Source organism: Mesocricetus auratus, unplaced genomic scaffold, assembly GCF_017639785.1.
Source record: "Mesocricetus auratus isolate SY011 unplaced genomic scaffold, BCM_Maur_2.0 Super-Scaffold_100018, whole genome shotgun sequence".
Taxonomy (NCBI): Eukaryota; Metazoa; Chordata; class Mammalia; order Rodentia; family Cricetidae; genus Mesocricetus; species Mesocricetus auratus.
The window spans coordinates 16,849,549-16,867,370 of record NW_024429199.1 but is presented as its reverse complement, the minus strand read 5'-3'; the positions used below and the strand labels follow the sequence as shown (position 1 = coordinate 16,867,370).

Genomic DNA, 17,822 nt, shown 5'->3' with positions numbered 1-17,822 from the left:
CTGAGTCCATTCTTAAATTCATGCTAATAAGAATAAAAATCCCAAGAGGGGACCGAGATACCCCTGATAATGTTGGCAACTCTGAGAGACTCCCTCAAATGTTTGGGACACTCCCTTCATTGCTGTGGCAAAATACATAAAAAAGGACAGTTTAATGGAGGGTTTATTTTGGTTTACAGTTAGAGGAGAGAGAGACTGTTCATCATTGTGAAGAAGTCATGTGGTAGGAGCTAGTCACATCATTTAATCTGGAGTCAGTGAGCAGAGTGATGAAAACTAGTACTAGGTTCACATTCTCATTTTTATTCAGTCCAGGACTCCAGCTATGGAGTGGCACCCACATTTTTGGAGAGTTTTCCAACCTTAATTAAAATAATCTAGAAACTCGATGGTGAACATGTATAGAAGTCTGTCCCCACGATGACTCTAAATCTCATCAAGTGCACAATAAAAATTACCCAGCACAGAGATCTTCCTTCTAAACTCCTAACTTACTATTGATGCTTCTCACCTTCTTCAGTTTCTTGGGTGAGGGTATTACACCTTTTGATCTTTCTATATTCCATATTTGATACTTGAGGGAGTCCATGTCATGAGATGAGAGAATATTGTGTAACAATTGTTTTCATCTCTGTTGTGTAATTTGAATTTCTGGTATGGCCCTGAGGTAACAGTTACACATTCCATGTTTTAGAAGGACAGACTGAGTTTCAGAGAGGTTACAAAAGTTCTCCAAAGTCACATGAGCACCAGTGCCTGTCAAAGCTAGGTCAGCTGCTAGGTCCGGTTCTGTATGGATATCATTATATCTTCCACTGGTGTATACTGACATTGCTAACTCATCAATGAATCCATCACAATACCTAAAACAACAGCAAATAAAGCAAATGACTACTAAACCTAGAAACTAAAAACCAAACTAGGCAAAGCAAGATTAATTAGACTGTAAAAGGAAAGTCTATTACACACTAGAAGATATTACCTCCTCACTCATTCACAATTTGACCTTTGTAGCAGAGGCATGGAACTAAGCCACAACAAAACTTAAGAGAACGTGGACTAGGAAGATGACTCACAGGGTAAGAGTACTTGCTCTGCAGGCATGAGGACCTGGGTGAAAAGGCAGGCACGGCTACATGTGCTTATTATCCCATCATTAGGGGGGCAGAGACTAACAGAGCTTGCTTGCCGGCTAGCTTACATAAAATTATGAGCTTTTGGTTCAGTGAGAGACCCCATTTCAAAGCAATAAGGCAAAGAGCAATGAAAGAAGACACCAAACATTCTGCTTCAGCCTTCATATGAGTACAAATGGGCATATGTGCATACACACACAACAGATTTTTATTTAAAAATATATTTGGGGTGAGGGTGTGTTAATCAAGGATAAGGATATATGAAAAGGTCTTCTAGAAACACACTATTTTAAAATAGATGTTTTTAAAAAGGAGTTTGAACAGAAGTATCTTACATTGGTTAACAAAGTTTCCCCCAGATAATGTGGGTCATTAAATGAAAACCTTAGTTTCAGGTGTGGGATGCCTCCCTATGAGTTATTGTTGATCAGGAAGCCCCAGAGGCTCCCAAATCAATTCAATAGGTTGCCATTGTTCTTGATTGCCCTCCAGAACTAAAGGGTAAGACTCTAGTGTTGTAGACAATAAACTGGTTTCAAATACAGGGAAATCAATCTGAGGCTGGTGTGGAAACTTCGTCCCTACTGGCAAGCTTTCATAGTGTCTGGAAGGTGCTATACAGGCCTCCGGGACAGAAAAAGCTCTCATTTGACTTATTCAGTGTTGGACCCTGCATGATAAAATATTGTGCCCGGGGTCCAATAGTTCCATAACTGTTTTCTGGGGTGGGGGATCAACTCATTTCTGGTTTGAGTTCAGACCTGCTCCATAGGAGGAATTTCATGCCTTGTACTGTAAACCTGCTCAAAAGCCTATGACTTGGATGGTCACAGGTCTGAGGGAAGAAGGAAACCTACTACTGTTATTTTTCTAAACAGACGTTATCAAACTGCCTTCTAAATATTTATATTTAATCCTGCAGACTGATGATTACCTCAACCTTTGTCAGAGAAGCGTTTTTTCCCCCAAAATATTTTTAATTGAAGTAGAACTACATCACTAGAATTAACTTTTCCTAAAGAAGGTTTTTGTGACTGGACAGCACTCAGTTCAGAGATTCATACATTGTCAAAGTTCTGAGAATTAGTAACCATTGAACACTCATCTCTACATGAAAGATGGATGTCAGCTTTCCTTCCAAAGGCTTAGGAAACATCACAGGGGTGGAGGGCACAGAAAGAATGTTAAGAGTTGGAAGACAGGAAGAAGTGCTTTGAACGGTGGCTTCAAAACATTACGTGGTCCTTGTGGTCACATATTAACATCAACTATGTCTACCTGCACAAGACCCACACAAGATCAAGCCAAGAAGCCCACAACGGATGGGGAAAGCTCACGGAGCTCCATCCGTAGCTGAAGAGCTTTCGGCAATCGATGGCTTCTGGGGATGGGGGAGTTATTTTTCTTGGGGAGTATAACCACTGGTAGGCTGTCCAATATAGCAGCACTAATTGGACTTGGTAAGTTGCTGGGGGAAAAGATGGCATGAAAGTGGGAGAGATACATGATAGGTCGTATCAACAGAGAACAGGAAGGGAAACTGAGGGTAGATATGATCAAGATATATTGTATATATGCATAAAACTGTCCAAGGATATGTTTTTAAAAATGTTGTAACCTTAGAGAACAGATATGAAGCAGTACACAATCCTGCATGGGGATGACTATTGAAAACACACTTGTAAGACTCAGGTGAAAAACTGCAGAGTCATATTCCTTCCTACTGTTATTACCAAATTAATAATCCCAGCATCAGATTGTAAACAATTTATGGACCCAAGGAAATAAGAGAGAAAGAGCAGAACCTGGTAAAGTTTAAGATGATAAAATGCCCATCTGGAGGTTTGACTTGCGTAACTGAGGTCATCTTCCTTCTGGAATATACTCCCTAACTTTGAATATGTATGGTCTTTCAAAGATCAACATTAATAGATGGAATGAAGGAGACTGACTACTACTACTACTACTAATACTAATACTACTACTACTACTCTCTCTCTCTCTCATTGAAGATGGCAGAATATATAAGCAGTGGGCATGCCAACAACTATGCCTTGGCCTGGGTTGTACTCCTTAATGTTTACAACTTCCTGGAATACTCAACACTTTCTCTGTCTCAGTTATCACTTTCTTTTGTTATTACCTGGGACTTTTTTGCTCATCTTTTCCCAAATAAATGAAGATTCAAGGTGTCTCTGGCTTATGTCTATCCAGTATACTTACCCTGTCTTGATCATCATCTAGAAGCCATTACTCCAATGCTTACTCTTGGTCCTTGTAGTATGGTTGAGATGACTTCCCAGCATACCTCTGAGGGGAACAGAGAACTCAATTAGTAATTTAGAGGATTCTACCCCCTTTCTACTGGGCTGGGTTCAAGGGCCACTCAGTAATCCTCAAACGTTGGTTGTAATTCTTGGAAATAAGTTGTTTCTTCAGTATTTGATGCTTGGAAGATGTAGGCTTGAAATTCCTGTGGACATTATGATGTCAAATCAAGACCTTAGAAATTACAGTGATCTCATTCTGTAATGTAGCCAGAAAGTTGTCTGTGTCCCTTCCTGTCCCACAGCCACTTATAAAATAATCACTCAAGAGGTTAATATTAACTATAGTTGTTTGGCCAATGGCTCAGGCTTATTCCTAGATAGCTCTTCCATATAAATTAACCTGTTTTTATTAATCTGTGTATTGCCCTGTGGCCTGTGGCTTACCTTAGGTAATGCTCTGGCATCTTACTCCTCTGGCAACTGCTGGAATCTCTTGACTCCACCTTCTTTCTCCCTGTGTCTCTCTTTGGATTTCCTGCCTAGCTATATTCTGCCCTACCATAGACCAAAACAATTCTATTCATCAACCCATAAAGGCAACACATATTCACAGCATACAGAAGGACATCCAACATCACTGTAATCATGCTGATACCACCCTACCCCATATAGTACATCATAGATTAAACACTGACTTAGTTAAATTTAGGTCTTATATCTATATCGATTCTTATGTGTGTTGGAGAGTGAATTAGATACCTCTGCTGGCTCTTAGGTATCTTGAGATTACTCTTTATTTTTCCTTCATATGCCCTGTGTCCTATGATTTGTGGCTTTGAAAGAATGTTGACCATTGAACCATCTCCATTGTGCAATTACAGAGAAATTCAAACCATAAGGAGAGTGAAATGTCTAAGCATCCATGACTATCAGTTCAATTGTGAATCTAACTAATATGACTATGAAGTGATGTTTGTGTATAGAGGATGCATTTATAATAAAGCTACCATTTTTATTCCATTTACTTATTGTAAGACAAATATTTATATGACACCTATAAACAGTAAAATAAGAAAAGGAAATGAAAATCCAAATGCTAATAGCCATTGCCTTCTTTATGCTTTTGTTGCAAATGTAACTATTATATTTATAAGCATATAAGTTACCTATTATTGTAGAACTCCCACGAAAACTTCAAAGTTTAGAAAAGTAACCACTTTTCTGTGGGCTAGAAGTTTGGGCTGACTCTGCTACATGATTCTTTTGGTGTGGACTGATTTCAGTAATGTGCCAGCCACAAGCTAGCATATGGGATGGCCAACAAGTGCACGTGCCTTAATACAGCACATGCCTCTATGGGTTTTGTTGGTCAAATCAAGCTGTAATGAAGGGCATAGACATCAGGATTCTCTAGGAAAATTCCATGGTAGGCATGAAGATGAGCCATCCCACAAGAGCTTTGCTATCAGGAGGAATGCTTTTATATCCATGAAGGACATCATTCACCATCATGCCCAGGTTGCTAAAAATCTTTGCTTGTTCAAACCTCTTACATAAAAGTAAAATAATATTGCATGGTAACCTATGAATAAATATATAAATATTTTTATACTGCATTGTCTGGGGAATAATAACAAGAAAATGTCTACTCATGACAAACAGCTTTCTCCCAATATTTTCCATCTGACGTTGGTTGAATGTACTCATGAGGAGTTCATCAATACAGAAGGCCAACTGTACACATGAAAACCATGACCTTTTAGATGACGAAGACTGTATGACAGTGACCGTTGGATGCCATCAAGGAGTCAAAGTGAATGTGAAAAGGCATCCTAACCACTTTCTTTAGGGCTTGGGATTGAGAGAATGAAAAAAAAAACTCGACAAGGAAGACTGGGGAGAAAGTTTACCCAGATGAACTCTTTTGTTGAACAAGTATGTATGGTGAACAGGTGAACATTCTTAAGGCAAATCCGATGGGGATTCTAGTCAAAGATACGGGATGCTGTCTTCAGCTCTGTCCCACTTCACACTTTAGTCAGGGCTTTATGATTATTGCTTACTAAATTTTCAGGTTCTTTGAGGCTCAAAGTATAAACATTTCATTTCCAGAACCTAGGAGACTTTTCAAACACTTAGAGAAAGTATTGAAGCCAAAATTTAATTTTACAACGAAATGTAAACAAAATGACACGGAATGAATGCTATGGTATGAGAGGGTCAGTGACAGAGATTTTAGCTCACAGTTCATCCTCAATAATCAGAAGTGGAATATACTTTAGGTTCAGTTAGCAAATCCACGTAATACACAAATAAAGAAACCAGAGTGTTGCACGTGGGAATCAAGATTCGCTAGACCCAGTACAGGTTAAAAGGTTTATTCGGAGAGATAACACTTACATAAGAGGCCGGTGGCTACCGGAGGTTCCAGCTCTGAGGATCCTTCCAGGCTGTGTTCCGTGACTGGTCAGCAGCCAGAGAGCACGTGCACCTCCCAGAAGCAACCTAAATCCTCCCCTCCTGTACACACCTGTGACCACACCCAAACAGGCGTGGTCAGTGCCACAGGTGTGCATAGTTAGATCTCTGGCTATCCTACTCAGTTCTTCCCTATTTCTATTTAGGACTTATTTAAATGCTTCTAAAATATTTTTGTGAGCATTAATTTTAAAAGTAGGCGAAGTCTGACTACCTTAGGTAGAATACTACCTGGATGGCTGAAGAGACAACAGGCAATGAGATTCCAAAAAGCAAGGTTCCCAAAATAAGCGATACAGTAAAGGCCTAGACACTATAGCTGTTTTCAAACACATGTTCTTCCCGGGAATAAAGTATGAAAGTAGGCCCAGGAGATAAAACCGCTATTTAGTATAACATTTTTGAACAAAAATACTTAAAGGACAATCTTACTGTACTGCTGGAACAGGGTTGCTCTTCCTTGGAAAGGGTTTGGATATCAGTGGAAATTTAAGCCAATGGCCTTCCTTTTCTAAGTTCCTGGGGGGCCACAAGTTCCCTAGACCTCATGCTTTTGCATATTGGCAGCTATTGATATTTTAATCATAATTTAATTTCATTAAGGTGCACTGGTATGGATCAAAGAGAGAGATACCTTTAAGTGATAGAATATCTGTTCACAGTTGCCCATAGGAAAATAAGTCACGTGGGCAAACCCTGAGATGTCATGAGCCTGGAAGGGAAACACTCAAGAGTAGACAAACACCCTGCTTGTTTCTGAGGAAGCAAAAAGCAAAGCTTTGGAGGGTACTCGGGCATTGATTAGCTAATTAAAGCTAAACTCACACAAGGAATCAGGTGATTCTCTCACTAATTATTTACCTAACATCCAACTTGAGGGTTTTAAGGTATCAAGTTACAGAAACGATATAAAGCCAGATTCATTCAGATTGCTTTGGCTCAGAATTAATCTTTTTCAGTTTGTACCAAAAATAGTCTTGGAAGCTGGATATTGTCTCTTCTTCCAGAAGTTATAGGTTCGTTTCTTGTTCAGTATGATGACAGTGGTGCCCCCTTTCATAGCTGATGACATCTACAGTTACTTCCCATTAGAATAGTGGAGTTCCAAGGTGCAGGACTCTCCCCTCTAACCCACCCTTAGCACATGCTGTCAGCAAACTATTGAGTTGTCCAGTGAAGGATGAGGCTGAAGGAACCAAAGAAAATGCTGATAGTTTTCAGCCACTTGTATGTCTTTGATTAATACATTTTCCTATGCCCATATTGTCTGCGTGGGTACAATAAATGGTAACTGGCTTACTGGTTAGCATAAGAAAAATCTGATAGCCTTCCCACTCCTCTCCAGTACACATTGAGCCCATGATTCTAGGTTTTTATGAGTGCGGAGATGATGTCAATGAATACAAGGTATTCTAAGGGTGAGAACTTGAGTATCCAGGAGTATGGCACAGAGGTGATAGAAAGGGGTATTTCAGCTTGCTTCCAGTTGTTGTGATTAACACCATGACCAAAATCAAGTTGGAGAGGAAAGGGTTTATTTGTTGCATAGGTCATTGTCTCTCATGAAGGGATGCAGGTTTGGAGCTCAAGGCAGAGAACTGAAGCAGAGGCCACTGAGGAGTACTGCCTACTGACTTGCTATCTGTGGATTATTCAACTACCTTCCTATGCAGCTCAATCCTACCTATCTAGGGGTAGCAAAGTAAACTGGGCCCTCTTGCTTCACATAGCAATTAAGAAATAATGAGTTGGGGCCAGAGAGATAGCTCTCTGTTCAAAAGCACTGGCTGCTCTTCCAGAGGATCTAGGTTCAAATCCCAGCACCCACATGACAGCTCACAACTGTCGGCTGTCTGTAACTCCAGTTCCAAGGTGGTGCCTAACAATCCCTTCTGGCCTTCGTGGGTACTGCACATGTGTTACGCAGACATGAAAGCAGGCAAAATAGCCATATACATGAAAAAAGTAATAAAAGTATTTCTAAAGAAATAATGCCTCCACAGACATTGCCACAGATGAAGATGATCTAGGCCATTCTTTAGAGGAAGGCTCTCTTCCTGTGTGACTATAGATTTGTGTCAAGTTGCCAGCATAGGGCAACCATAGCAAAGAAGTTGGACTTTAATTAGGATGATTCCATTCAGCCCCCGTTAGAGCCAGTTCTGGTTCAAATAGAAAAGCTTTACTGCACCATGGATGGGGGCTGCCCAGCAGCTCTTTAGCAGCAAATTCTGTTAATTCAAACTTCCACTGAATAAAGGTATTCTGTTTTGGAAATAGAGCTAAGCTGTGCTATGTTTGAATACATACAATAATTAGCTGTATTACACCAAGTTCCTTTTATTTTATATTATACTGTAACAAAGCATCTGAAGGCTTAGCCACAAATACCTATTAATTTTTATGTCAACACTGTATCATGTTTATTTGCCATGACACATTCTCATTGATGTGGTTGAGTGAAAATACAATGTAAATATATTTTAAGTATCAGTTTTTCTAGTTATACTGATTTAGAGAACAATTTATTTCCCCAAAATTTCAGCAGAGTTGGCACAACTAGGACTAGTTATTTTTAGAAGTTCTTTAAAGAGAAAGAGAAATAAAACAAGTTCATGCAGTTATGTTTTTTACAAGTTGAAGGGCATGAAGCATCACATGTACCTGAGAACTTATTAGTGTATTGGCTCATATGTATCATGCAGACACGTTGATGTTGGGTTTACTAGGTGGGTTCAGGAGATGCTGTGGAACAGATAAGAGGAGCTGAGGTTGAGCACGAACACGCTCACTGGTTCTGTTTCTCACCTGAGTGGTCTTAGGGCTGATGTAAAGAACTGGTGTCTCATACGGCCTTGCTCTCTGCTAAGAGGGACCCAAGAATAACTCTCAGAGTAGAAGGGGAGCAACGAGTGCCCCAACCTCTTTGTTGACAAGGAGACAGCTGAAGACTGTAAGGTCTAAACATGATACCTAGGATTAGAATCCTTAGTCTGAGACACATCACATAGTACACCAAAAAAGAAGCAAATATACTTGCCTGGAACTAGGTTAGGAAATATGACTTTATTGTTTATATAAAAAAGCATTCTGAGAATGTGGCATACTTTCCATTTATATCGGTAGTTTACTGCTGCCTTGAGTATGCTGCATTTATTCCCTCTTTTGCTTTTTCACATTTCTAGATGACTATCCACATTTTCTGCATAATCTGTGATTAACAGATATCCACAGTAAGAAGTTATAAGACACAATGAATGTATTAAGCACAATACAAAACTAATAGTAAAAACACCTTACTAAGTAAAAAGTTATCAGGAACTGTGTGTGAGTCATCTGCCAAAAAGGCATAAATAGTCCAGTCATGATGGTATAAACATTTAATCCCAGCACTTGAGAGGCATAGACATGTGGATGCCTATGAGTTTGAGGGCAGCCTGGTTTACATAGAGAGTTTGAGGGCAGACAAGGCAATGTAGAGAGATCCTTTCTCAAAACAAAACCAACCAAACAAACAAAAAGGCATAAATGTTTAATGAGATACAAAAGAATGTTTTACTCTACTGAGAAACTCACCATACTTTAAGGAAAATCGAATATGACAAATATAATGGTTATTCTAAAATTCATTTGTATATTTATCCAACTTCAAAAAAACCTCAAGTGCTATCATTTTGGAAAATTAAGACTATTTCTAAATTTTATTTAGAAACACAGCGAGTAATAATTTGTAGCAAAAGAGTAAAAATAAACCAAAAAATAGGAGAGGTGAGGCCAGCATAGGGTAATACACCTGTAGTCCCAATACATGGAGAGGAAGCTGGAGGGTTAAGAGTTCCAAGTTATTCTCGCCCACTTTGAGAGTCTGAAGCCAGCCTTGTCTCCAAACAAAACAACAAAACTAGTAGAGGAGACATTTTATTAAATATTTAAGTTCTTTATAAAAATTTAATTAAATCAGTGTGTTGATAGAAGTAAATTTAAGTATTATATATACATGCACAAAATGAATGCAAGAATGGTATCAAATGATATAAATACATTTTTACAAACTAAAAAAATGAAATGATCATTTAAGAAGGACTAATAGAAACAGTTTTATAAATATATAAAACTATTGAAAGCATATATGGACAAAGCAAGCATTGTCTTTCCCAGGAAAGCCTATTGTCATCTTTGAAGGGATTGTCATCTTTGAACCTTGAACGTTATGTATCTAGAAGGAAATTCAGGACTACCTTAAGTTATGAGTATTGTTGGCATAAAGGGAGATATAGTATAGCCATGAAAAAATGTCATTTTAGGTATTCATGCTACCCTACCATGGTCATATATATTTCAGAGTCACTTTTCAATTGTAGTCATCCAAAAAAATTACCGTAAAACATAGAAGTGCAACACAAAATTTTTTCTCTGTTTAGTACTTCAACCTTTTAAAGAGTGTGTGTTACAAAACCAGACTATTTTATTGACATATTTTTTTAACTTTTTGAAAGATAAATATAAATTTATATATTTCTGGATAGCATTATTAGACACTATCTGATGAAAATTTTAGCAACATTTTCTAAGCTATCAATATAAAGGAAATAAGTTAAGATCAAAAGTGTATGAAAATAGAAGAGAGGTCTATTAAAATAACAGAAAAGATAAGTTCTAGTGAATTACCGTGAACTATTACATACAGCTAAACTTTTACACTTAACTATTGTCCTAGTTAGCAGCAACTGTCAACTTGACTCAGTCTAGGATAATCTGAGGGAGTGTCTAATTGCTATGTTGTCTTGACTGATGATTAATGTAGGAAATCCCAGCCTACTGTGGGCAGCACCATCCCTAGGCAGGCAGCCTAGGCTGTATATGAAAGCTCGCTTAGCCTTAGCCAGCAAGCAGCATTCATCCTTCAAGCTCCTACTTAAATTCCTGCCCCAACTTCCTTCAGTGAGACTGTGACCTGAGCGTGTAAGCTGAGTTAAATCCTTCCCTACCCTAAATTGCTTTTGGTCACAGTGTTTATCATAGAAAAGCAATTCAGAACATCTGTAATCTCGGTGCTTTGGAGGCTGAGGCAGGAGGATTGTGAATTTGACATCAGCCTGGGCTACATAATGAGGTTCTGCCTCAAAACTAAGTAAGTAATAAATTAATATATCCAAATGCACAGCATCATTTAATACTCTTTTTTAAATTTGGATTCCCTACTAAATCTCTTTTGACCAGAAAAATCTGGCCATTGATTTATTAAATCCTATTAGGCTTTGGATGTGATTCTTTAAATTATATAGCTTTTTAATTAAAAACAAAAAGGGAGAAATGAAAATTTGAGCTTTGCCTTATACCTAATTGGACCAAGTCATCCACCTGCTAATAAGCAAGAAGCTAAAATTGAAACTACTCTTCCACTGCAGTCAACAAACTCCTAAAAATAAAACCAGAAAACTGCAGATTCACATTGCAGTGATTTCTGCCTTTTGTAGCCCATTTCCACTGAGACCATGACTTCCCTCCTCTTCCCCCTCGTCACTGTGGTCACCACGCATTTATCACTGTGGCAAATGCTAACCCTTTGCACCATACTTGGCTAAATATTGTTTGTTTTAGGAACAATGCACAGAGGACAATTATTCCACTGTGGTTTTCATCTCAGGGAGGGAGGAGGGGGAAGGATGGACCCTAAGAGTTGTTTTGCAGCGTCTTAGCCCCTGTCAGGAGGCAGCCTGGGTTTCAAAGGGCCCTGGCTTCCAGGAGGGGACCCTCCTCTGGCTCCAGCTGGCACTGGGGAGGTAAGAACAAATGGGTACAATTAACCTGGATGGTTAGACCCCAGGCAGGGAGAAGGCTGGAAAGAAGACTCCAGCGCCCTGAGTTAATTACATATAAATGGCTCACAAGGCTGCAAAGCCTGCTCTTCTTAAGAGTCCCTGCAAGGGACTGTTCCTGGTTAGGATTTATGCTGACTCCGTATATTCCATAAATGTGACATGGATGTCAACTCAAGATCAATCAAAATGAAAAGAAACTCGCTCTACCTAAAATTGCCTAATATGAGTCAAAGAGAACCCACTTCAAATTTATAATGCTAGAGAGAGTTTGGTAATAGATCAGAGAATTCGAGGTTGGGGAGACAGTGCATCAGTAAAGCCCTTGCCATGGGCGTATAAAGCCGTGTGCTCCCATCCTTGCAATCCTAGCAGTGGAGAGGTATAGACAAGTGGGTCCCTTGGGTTTGCTGGCCACCTGTCCTAATTGTGGAGTCCTAAGTCCCACTAAGAGACTATCTTTCAGAACAAAAGGTAATCAGCTCTTGAGGAACTTATACCTGAGGCTGACCTTTAACCTCCACAAGCTCACACACACACACACACACACACACACACACACACACACACACACACAAGACAGACACCAGAGGTCTAATCGGTTTCAGTTGTTAACTTGCTACAACATAGGCTTATCTGCCCATGTCTTGATTGATAATCAGTGTGGAAGAGCCCAGCCCACTGTGGGTAGCACTATCCCTAGGAAAATAGACTTGGGCTGTATAAAAGCCATCTGAGCATGAGTTAGGGAGTCAAAAAGGCAGCAAGCAGGGTTCATCATAGTTCCTGCCCCCAGGTTACCGCCCTGACTTCTCTGGATGAGGTATTATGATGAGGAAGCATAAGCCAAATAAGCTCTTTCCTTCCCAAGTTGCTTTGCTTTAATAGAACAAAGTAAAACTAGAAGGGGAGATGAATTCACTCTAATTTAAAAATGCATCAGTCATAACCCATTAAAATAATCTCATGCCACACCACTGGGGTGTGATCTCCAGTTATTAAGAGAGAGGGAGAGAGACACAGAGAGAGAGAGACAGAGAGGGAGAGGGAGGGAGAAAATGGGAGAGAGGGAGGGAGGGAGGAAAGGAGGGAGGGAGAGAGAGAGAGAGAATAAAAGAAAGAAAGAAAGAAAGAAAGAAAGAAAGAAAGAAAGAAAGAAAGAAAGAAAGAAAGAAAGAAAGACAAAGCAAGCAAGCTTGGTCTTGGACCGGAGAGATGGCTTGGTAAATTGAGACACATGCTGCCAGTCCTGACCAACTGAATTCATTTCCCAAGACCCACATGGTGAAGGGAGAGGGTCAACTCCCACAAGTTTTTTGTGACCTCCACATGTGCACAGGGCACACCCACACACATGTACAGTGAATATAATAAATGTAGCTTTTAAAATTGATCTTATGGGAACCCATTTATGAGTGGGAAAGGTTTCAAGCCAGTCCATGGGGCCAGTGAGCAGCCCAGATGCATAATTCTTTAAGGCAGTGTGGCCTGGGAAACAGGAAGCATAAGGTTGCTTGGCCACCAAGGAGGGAAAATCGTATTTTCTGCACCAGCATTGGGTTTCATGGAGTCAAAATCTGAGGTTCGGCAGCGTGGGCTGTATTAATGCTCTCGCCCATTTTTTCCCTGCCATCTATTAGTGAAATTGGGACAGGTTATCAGTTTCCATTGCTACCCGTGAAACAAGGGACAAGGGGCATAGTATAAAGAAAGCCACAAAACCAGCTTAGGTCCTGGAGTCAGGCAAATGCAAACCAAATCCCTCCTCTATCATTTTCCCCAGTGGTAATGGCAGCTCATTTAAACTTCCTTATAGACATTTCTCAGGAGAATTCATTGTAGGACTAAGCACTTAATGTACAGTACGAGGCTCAAGAAGTTCTAAGGTTTGCTTTATGTAATATTCAATTACGGCTCTGCCATTGTGTGACCTATTACCAATCTCATGGCATTCAGAAGCCAAAGATGCTGTTGCTTTCCTCTTCTGCAATGGAAAAACTTGAAGGAGCCACAAGGTGTGCCTCCAAGCTCTAGAGTCTGTTGATTAAAGTGCCCTCCCACTGGGAACTTAAGAACACCACGGCCAGGCGAGGGAAATGTATCTGGCAACTAGATTTGCTGAACATGTCTCCTTTGCGCTTTCCTCTCTCAGCCCAGAGGTGAGTTTCCTTGAGAGACTTTGGCCATGGTTAGAAAAATGGTTCCAGAAAAGAATGCCTCAGGATCTGAATAATAAAATCTGAACTTGAGTTACGTGCTTCAGCAGAAAAATGAGCATGCCACACTGGCACAATGGTGTCTGTGTGGAGCAGAAATCCTGAGTGGGCATGCTGCATGCATTGGGGAGGGTGGAGCTCTAAGGACTTCCAGGTCTGCTTTGCGTGGGATCTTCCATTCTTTTGATTCTACTGGGGTTGAATGAGTATTTCTCTTTGAAAGAGTTTTCAGACCTCTGGGTAATCAGTAGCTCCAGCATTAGACAAAGGAAACCAGTCTTCCCTATTAGAAAAATGACTTACTATTTTTATCCGCAGCATCGTTTGTAGCTTAATGATCTGTTAGTTACTTTATTAACCCTTTCAATGAGAGTCCCAGCACACCCTGAATTTTCTTCCACTTGTCTTCCTTTCATTCTCTGTTGTTTCCATCCACTGCTTAGAGGCACAGCCTTTGGCTTCTCTGTGGTGGGATCAGTGGTTTCTGCCTCACCTGTGCCAGTGGAACCTGTTTTTCTCCTTTTTTTCCCACTTTCACTTTAGTTAAGTGTTTCTTGCCTGGACAATCAAAAACAGTATTCAATAGTCATTAGAACTGCCTTTCCCCTGATTTCAGTGTTATCTTTTGTAAGACCTATAACCCCAAAACTTTCTAAGTCATGTCAATGAATAATCACAATGGTGCTTTAAAATATGCTTTAAAATAAGTAATCGCTAATCAGTGCTGAGAGAGAGAGAGAGAAACAATACAAATGGAAATGACCTCACTAGCTCTAGAATTCACTTACTGATATTGTCTGAATTCTATCTTACAAGGCTTCAACCTGAAACCATGATGTTGGTACTAGTCTGAACCCTGCTGTAAGACATAGATGCTTACAAATCTGAAAAAAGTACAAAAAGATTAATATTGGTTAACAACAGACAGAACAACATTGTAATACTGTAACAGAAAAGGCAAAAGTGAAGGGAGTCCCATGATTCTCCCCAGATACATAATAGTAAAAACACAAAGAGCACACATATCTACAGGAGGATAACAGTGCTTGATGCCCCCCCTCTCTGTGTGTGTGTGTGTGTGTGTGTGTGTGTGTGTGTGTGTGTGTGTAGACTGAACCCAAGGTCTTGTACATTCAAGTGCTCTATCACTGAGCCAAATCTCCAGCACTTTCTTTCTTCTTCTTCTTCTTCTTCTTCTTCTTCTTCTTCTTCTTCTTCTTCTTCTTCTTTTTTGTTTTTTTTTGTTTGTTTGTTTTTACGAGACAGGGGTTCTCTGTATTGTTTTGGAGGCTATCGGTCAAGCCCGGCTTCGAACTCACAGAGATCCGCCTGCCTCTGCCTCCCGAGTGCTGGGATTAAAGGCGTGCACCACCACTGCCCGGCTCTTCTTTTTTTTTTTTTAAGTTTTTATTTTCCAACAGGATCTCACTAAGTTACCAGATTGTCCTTGGGTCCATAGTATCTTTAAAAACCAGTTGACTCCAAAGCAGCAGTAATATCATGGAATTTATAATATATATAGCAAATACTAACAACAACAAAAACAAAAAGGAACTGAGAAGTACTTTTAAAATGCTCAGCATTGTTAGTCATCAGGGAAATACAAACCAAAACTACTCTGAGATTTCATCTTATACCAGTCACAGTGGCCAAGATCAATAAAACAAATGACAGTTCAGTCCAGAAAGGATGTAGAGTAAGGGGTACACTCATCCATTGCTTGTGGGGGTACAAACCTGTAAAATCACTGTGGGAGTCTTTGTTGTGGTTCCTCAGGAGTCTATCAATTTCAAGATACTACTGCTGGGCATAATCCCAAAGGACTCTCCATCCTACTACAAAGGTGGTTACTTAACTATGCTCATTGCTGCTTTATTCATGCTAGTCAGAAACTGAAAAAGACCTAGATATCTGTCAACAGAAGAATAGATAAGGAAAATGTGATATGTTTACACAGTGTAACATTAGTCAGCTGCTGGAAACAAAACAAAACTAAACTAAAATTAAAATTCTCCGGTAAATAAATGGAACTAGAAAAAAATGTCACTAATGAGGGAACCCAGATCCAAAAGGACAACTGTGGCACGTATTCACTTACATGCCAATGATAGCTATTAAGCCTTTATCTGTGTAATCACAGAGGTTAGATACAAAGTGTGGGATGGGGGAGGTAGTGGATCTTCCTAGGAAAGGGAAATAAAATAGACAGTTATGGATGGACATGGGCAGGGACTAGAATGGGAGGATCAGAGAAAAGAAGGGAAGTGAGGGAGGGAATATGGGAAAGGACAGCTAAGACTAAGGGACATTTGAGGGGGTCTTATAGAAACCTAATACATCAGAAGCTTCTTAAAATATACACATATACATATAAATCTAAATGGAATCATCAAATAACAGGGGAGACACAGCTCCAATTAGATATCTCTTGTCACCAAATGAAACCTCCAGTTCCAAGAATGGGTTACATCTAATGGAGCTGTTGACCAAGGGAGCTCAAGGATACAACCAAAGAATCCAAGCTACTGGTAAGACTATTGGTTTCTTGCCACAAATGAATGGTAAGGCTCTATTGCTGAAGGCAATACCTACACAGTTCATTAGACACAGAGAAGTCAAATTGGTGCCTACCTAGAGCCTCCTTCCCTACTGACTAGTGTTCATGGTGCAGGAAGATACTGTGCATGTTGCCAGAGGAACACTGGAAATACTAACACAGATACAAATCCTGTGATCGGCAATGATGACCTACCTTCAAGACAGGCTGATATAACAGTGGCACAAAGCTTGTGGGAGTAACCAAGCAATGTCTGATTGCTTTTAAGGCCCACTTATGAGATAGAGCCATGCCAGACACTGTTGAGGTCATCAAGAACATGAAACGAACTAGGCTAGGAACCGAGGGTAAAACCAAATGCTACCATTCTTCTAAAGGATCATTGTTATAGAATGACTCTTGATGACATTTTATTATACCCATAGATCAATGTCTTACTCAACCATCATCAGAGAAGCTTCCTCCTGAAGTAGGTAGGAATAAATACAGAGACCCACAGCTAGACATTGAGCAGAGCATGAGAGATCTTGGAATGATTAGTCCTAAATGGGACATCTCCATCAAATCCCTCATCTGAGGACTCAGGGAACCCTGCTGAAGAGGAGGCAGAAAGAATGTAAGAGCCAGAGGGGATGGGGGACACGGAGGACTGATGGACATATGGCCTCACAGAGACTGTGGCGGCAAACACAGGACCTGCAATGATCTAAACAAGATGGATGCCAGTGCTGAGGGGGAATGGACACAAGCTACCTCCAACTGATCACTAGTTACAAAAATTAATTTTCTCCCATGGAGTCTCACTGATGGACCCCATGCCCAGCAGTAGAAGGCCAACATAAAATGAACTTAATGGCGTTTTAGTGGGCTCCTTGTCTCACAGTGATTTGTCTGGGTATTATTTTTATTTTTTATTTTCTTCCTTTTTTCCTCTTCCAGGTCTTTTGTGTATATACTATTGTTTCCAGTGTTGTGCTTTTATAGGGGTTCTGTGTGGGCAAATGTGTGTTTGGTGTCTATGGGTGCTTCTTGTACTTTTTCTTTGGCCCTTTTTCTTCTGTAATTTTCTTCCATCCTATTTCAACTTGTTCATTATTATCTTGTCTTATTTTATCTTATTATTATTTTTAGATCCCCATTTTTATTCTAATGAGGGAGAGAAGGAAAAGGTGTGGATTTGAGTGGGTAGGGAGGTGAGGAGGAACTGGGAAGATTTAGAGGGAGGGAAATTTTAATCAGAACATATTGGATAAAAAAATCTACTTTCAATAAAAAAATAAAAATAAGGAAATCTTACATCTGCACATTTATTTTTGACTAGAAAATATTATGTTAAGTAAAATAGT

At 39.8% G+C, this 17,822-nt stretch overlaps 1 long non-coding RNA gene across 1 annotated transcript; it reads right to left on the bottom strand.

The window, feature by feature from the left end:
- Positions 1–322: 322 nt before the first annotated feature.
- On the bottom strand, positions 323–5,902 carry LOC110340109. The gene is made up of 3 exons (XR_002381893.1): positions 5,807–5,902; positions 3,360–3,446; positions 323–863 (listed from the first exon to the last, which is right to left on the bottom strand). It is a non-coding gene; the product is annotated as an uncharacterized LOC110340109 (long non-coding RNA).
- Positions 5,903–17,822: the final 11,920 nt, after the last annotated feature.